Raw genomic sequence first — 6,058 nt, forward strand, 5'->3', positions numbered from 1 at the left:
ATGAAGCTGAGAAACCTGAAGCCCGTAAAATTACAGGACTTCTTGGTGACTAGACATGGGAAGAGAGAGTGTAATTCAAGTATACTCAGGGATCAGGGCTCTCATCATGATATTAAATAAAATAAAGAAGATAAAAGAAGGGAAGGGGTGATGCAAAAGATGTTGATTTCAGTTTTTTATAAATCAAATACTAGTGAGGAATACTAGTAATAAATCCCAGTTAAGTGATTTGGGGTATGGATTTTGATTTTGATGATTATAGAGAATTAGATTGCCCAAGATCAGTTAAACAACGGAAGTCAGCAAGACAAGCTGGGAGAATGAATGGATTTGATGCCAGGCGTGAGACATAGTATGAGCAAAAAGGATCTTATCTGTCATTTGAAATGGTTCCACTGAGCTCCAGTGTTTGTGACAGGGCTGAAAAACACACAGACTAATAGAGAAGGGTAAGCACAGTGGAGTGCTGGAGCTGGTAGCTAACTTCTCAGGCATTCTGTAAGCTGGTCGTTAGACACAGCTATTATTGAATATTAAATTGTATATGCTTAAATTAAGTAAATTATGTTAAAACAAAGACAAACTTGCAATTCACCATTTTAAAATTATTTTCGACAATGTCCTAGTACCTATTGAGGCTATTGCCATTTATTGTGTCTGTGTGGTGGGAGACTACGACAGTGTGCTCTCGTTTAACTCTTTCCAACTCTACTTCCAGTGACATCACATTAGCAGCTTGAGATTACACCAAGGTAATCAGCAGGTACAGCAGGTCCTCAAATACATTGTTTCATTAAACATCTCATTTTGTTGTAATTGATGAGAAGAAAATCAATTCCCATCCAGAGCCACTGTCTGTGTGAACTTCACACGTTCTCCCCATGTCTCCCCACGGGTTTTATCCAGCAACTCCAGTTTCCTCCCACATCCCAAAGATGTGTGCATTGAGTGAACTGGCATGTCTATCTTATCCCAGCGTGTGTGTGTGTGTGTGTGTGTGTGTGTGTGTGTGTGTGTGAACATGCGTGCGTGTGTGTGTCCTTAAATGGATAAGTGTCCTGTCCATGGTAGGCTCCTGCCTTGTTCCCTGAGCTGCCAGAATAGGCTCCAGCCACCTCTGACCCTAAACTGTAATGAATGGTTAGAAAAGAATGATCTGAATTGTTTATACTGATCTTTCTTGAATGTATGTATATCTCACATTTATTTAAATATTTAATATTAGAAGTGCTTGGAGTTTTTATAAGTTTGATGGTTCTGTGACCAGAAATATGCCATAGGAACTTAACTGTGGTTCATATCAATTAGCCTATCAAAAATATAAGTTAAAGTTGATATAACTTAAAGTTGCAGTTTCCAAGAACCTATTGATGACATTAAGTGAGGACTTACTGTACTATGTGTATCAGGGCTTTCCACTCCAGAGAGGTGGTTGTTAAACATTTACCAGCACAGCAATGATTAAGTAGGAGCCTCCTTATTCAAGCCATGATAAAAATCTCTTCCACTTACTATTGCTAAATTTAAAAAAAAAAATCACTCCATATCTTAGTGGCTTAAAACAACAACTCTTATTTTATTATCATAACTGGAACAGCAGAGTTGGCCATGCATCTTTCTCTTCATGTAGTCTTCTCTCTCTCTTAACTAGCTTGGGTTTCCTCACAACAAAGTGGTCTCATGGTAGCTGTATTTCTTACATGGTGTTGCAGGGTTCCAAAGGCAAGTGTCTGGAGGAAGAAGGTGGAATCTACATCACCTTTTACTGCCTTGCCTCAAAAGCAGAGTCACTTGTATAACATTCTGTTGGTTACAAACAAGTCACAAGTTTGCCCAGATTCAAGGGGAGAGGAGTCAAATCCAATATCAATAAGGGAGTGGAAAGATTTAAGAAGAACATATGGAATGGGAGATAACTTGGGGCCATCTTTAGAAAATACAATCTGTCACAGAGCCCAATCTACAAACAAGTTCAAGAAAAACAATGATATGTAGTTGCCACTGTGATAGGCTCTCTGGAGGATGCTTGAGAATTACTGCTTCCATCAATTTGAGATGAAATTCACATGCATGTGGTAAAGTACTGTTTCCAAATGATACGGTTTAGATAGGAGCTGAAGAAGTTTCATTTGAGGGAGTTTTATAGAGTAGGGAAGTCCAGCCTTGGGTGATGGATGATGATTAACAATAAATGCCGGCTATGTCCTTATGGCTTAGGGAAATTTCCATGTCTCTTACCAGGAATTCACTAATTTTCATCTTTGTTCTGCACATTGCTTCTGAATCTATTCCTTGCATGCAATTTTGTCCTCGTCTTGGCTTTTAACTTGTTTGTATTCTGATTCATGGCAAGGCTGGAAGGTCAACCACAGTTCTGATAACATTCTCAGGTTGTATCTTAGTTGTCAGTTTATACATATTTACTTTGATTTTGATTTTCAATGTCTGTTAATTTTTGTACTTAGTCCTTTCAGATACTAATAAAAAAAGGTATGTGTATTTGCTTTATCTGTTAAAGTGTGTTTGTTTTATCTCTTAAAGTTTATTTGTTAGAGATTTTTCTTTCTTTTTTATATGAAATAACTACATGATTTATGAATTTTACTGTTTCATTACTTTATTTCTGCTTCAGATTTTTTACTTCTTACACTTAGTTGTGTTTGTATTTTCTTTCTTTTTTCTTTATTAGTTTCAGGTGTACAAAGCAATGTATAGTTAGACATTTAACCCCCCACAAAGTGATAACTCCTTCCCCCAATCGACTACCCCTCTGACATCATGTATAACTGTTACAGTTCCACTGACTATTCCCTATGCTGTACTCCACATCCTGTGTGGAGTACAACTAAATTATAGTTGTATATAACTATATATTGTATAGTTGTATAGTTGTATAACTTAGTACAACTAAATTATAGCTGACATTCATTATTATTCAGCTTCAGCTTCAGGTGTACACTGCAGTGGTCAGGTACCTATACCATCCATGAAGTGATCTCCCTAGTAAGACATGTGTTCATCAGATATCCTACAACATCTTTACAACATTATTGATTGTATTCCCCAAACTGTCTTTCATATCCCCATGGCCATCTTGTGGTTACCTATTGTGCTTTCTAATCCCCTCACCTTTTCCCTCATCCCCACCCCCAATAGAATAAATGAACAAACTAATCAGAAACAGTCACCCTATGTCTTTTGATTGGAGCATTTAATCCATTTAGATTTAAAGTCATTATTGATAGGTACATAGTTATTGCCATTTTGTTATTTGTGTTTCTGGACTTCTTTAGTTTGTTTGTTTTCATCTTTCTTCTGTTTAAAGAAGCCCTTTGAACATTTCCTGCGATGCTGGCTTTAGTGGTAATGAATTCCTTTCACTTATTCTTTTCTGGGAAGCTCTTTATCTCTCCTTCAATTTTAAATGACAGCCTTCCTGGATAAAGCAATCTCGGTTGTAAGCATTTGTTTTTCATCACTTTGACTACCTCCTGCCACTCTCTTCTGGCCTGCAAAGTTTCTGTAGAAAAGTCAGCTGTTAGTCTTACGGGAACACCCTTGTATGTAACCTGCAGTCTTTCTCTTGCTGTTGTTAGGATTCTCTCTTTGTCTTTAACCTTTGCCATTTTTACTGTGATGTATCTTGGTATGGAACTGTTTGGGTTCATTTTGGTTGGAACTCTCTGCATTCCCTGGGCTTGTATGTTGGTTTCCTTCACCAGGTTAGAGAAATGTGAGGTCGTTATTACTTCAAATATGTTCTCTATGCCTTACTCTCGCTGTTCTCCTTCTGGTATTCCTGTGATGCATATGTTGTTGCGCTTGATGTTATCCCACAGGTCTCTTAAACCATCTTCATTGTTTTTTATTCTTTTTTTTTTCTTTTTGTTGTTCTGGTTGGGTGATCTCTGCTAACTTGTCTTCTAAATTGCTGATTCAATCCTCTGCTTCATCTAACCTGCTGTTAATTACTTCGAGTGTGTTCTTTATTTCAGTTATTGTATTCTTTAGCTCTAAGTGGGGTGTGTTTTTTTTTTGTTTTTTTTTTGTTTTTTTTTTATGATTTCTCTATCCATCTCTATGTTCTCACTAAGTTCTGTAAACATTCTTATCGTTAGTGTTCTAAACTCTGTCTCTGATGGGTTGTTTACCTCTGTTTCATTTAGTTCCAGTCCTGGAGGTTTCTTCTGTTCTTTTATTTGGGAGATGTTTCTTTGTTTCCTCATTCTGGCTGTCTATTTGTGCTTGCTTCGATGTATTAGGTAGATGCCCTAGGTCTCTCAGTCTTTGCAGGATGGACTTATGTAGTACGTGTCCTTTATATTTGAATTGCAGTCTCCCTATTCTCCTGTTTGTGTGTTCCAGAAATATCCCTTGTGTTGTGTGTATTCTCCTGTTGAAGTTGAGCTTTCATTGCTTTTGGCTTGTCAGTAGGTGGGATTGACTCCCATGCTGCCTAGCTGTGAGAATTGGCTATGCCCACAGTGTACGAGCTGCTGTGTGAGGGTTGATCCCTCAGATGAGGCTTGGCCCCTATGTGCTCTTGTGCCTGTAGAGAACTCCCTCTGGGTGTGTCACTTGTAGGTCAAACTTGGTAATATTCCGGTTTGGTCTGGAGTTGGACTGTGGGTGCGTTGATTCTGTGCTTCTTGGGCTGGCCCCGGGTGCAGGGTGATTTCAGAACAAAACAAATCAAAAGGCACAACAACAACAACAAAAAAAAACAAATACACTCACATGTAAAAATAACCAACAACCAACATTCAACGCAAACAAAAATATCAGAAATACAAAACAAACAAACAAATAAAAGAAACAAAACAAAAAATAGCGTAAGAAAGAAAGGAAGTGCTTTGGCATCGCAGAGCCGGAGAAGAGGGGTAAGTGTCTCCTCTGCAGAGGGAGCAGTATGTCCGTGGAAGCCTCAGCGGAGGAACAGAAGGAAATGGAAGACAAAGTAACTAGTCCAGAGAAAGCTGAAGAAGCAAAATTAAAAACAAGGAATCCTCATCTGGGACAAAAGCCTGGAGGTTCAGATTTCTTAAGGAAACGATTGCAGAAAGGGCAAAAATATTTTTATTCTGGGGATTACAACATGGCTAAAGCAAAAATGGAGAACAAGCACCTTCCTACTGTAGCCCCGGATAAGACAGAGGTTACTGGTGACCACATTCCCACTCCACAGGACCTTCCCAGCGGAAACCATCCCTTGTCGCTAGCAAGCTGGCTGGCTGATTAAAAGAGCTGAATTGCATGAATCTTCTAATTCCCATTATTTTTCCTTACTATGTTACTTCCCCGCTTTTTATTTCCTTTCATTCACTAAGTCATTTGAGAGCGACAGCTTTGCAGGTAGCGGTAGTGTGTGCTGCTATTGTAAGGGAAGACACATGTGTAGAGTTTTTTATTAGTTTCACAGTGCACTGATGAAAACATGTTAGAGCAACATAAAGTAATCTACTTGAAAATAATTGTATATATTACCTAACTCTTTAGTGTAGAACTGGTCCTAACAACTACCAAGCAAGTTTTACAATTTTAATGTTTTGGCTTTCTTTATTTCATGTTAATTACAGCTTTGTGTGTTACTCTTATTTAATATAACCTCTACTATATTGTTTTTCTTCTGTGTTATCCTTTCGGATTTTATAAAACAGAAGTTTAAGACCACAAGTTGGAAGAAAGGTCACATATTTCAAACACAAATAGATCGGGCTCCAAAAAATTTGTATTTCTGTGCTTGAACTTGAATGGCCTTAAACCTGTTCAGCTTTAACAATAGAAGTTTATTTGGGCAATATTTGCCCGTTCTGGTGTAACTTATGGGACCCTCTTGCTTAACAGCTGCCCTTGATGCTAACATTCGGTTCTATAGTTAGAATACCTTTTGTTGTTAAAGATGTGAATGAAGTATGCATGTGCATCGACTGTTGAATTCACTTTTGTGCCATTTTTGTAAATACAAGTTTTGCACAACCTCTGAAAAATTTTAATAATTAAATTTAAAAAGGAAAGCAACACCACTCCAAAAAAATCAATACATAAAAATGGAAAGAAG

The 6,058-nt window shown here is 37.8% G+C and overlaps 1 pseudogene; it reads left to right on the forward strand.

Annotated features, from left to right (window-relative positions):
* Positions 1–4,916: 4,916 nt before the first annotated feature.
* Positions 4,917–5,761, forward strand: LOC109436218 (cAMP-regulated phosphoprotein 19; annotated as a pseudogene).
* The last annotated feature ends 297 nt before the right edge of the window (positions 5,762–6,058 follow it).

The sequence above is a fragment of the Rhinolophus sinicus genome, linkage group LG01 (genome assembly GCF_036562045.2).
Source record: "Rhinolophus sinicus isolate RSC01 linkage group LG01, ASM3656204v1, whole genome shotgun sequence".
NCBI lineage: Eukaryota > Metazoa > Chordata > Mammalia > Chiroptera > Rhinolophidae > Rhinolophus > Rhinolophus sinicus.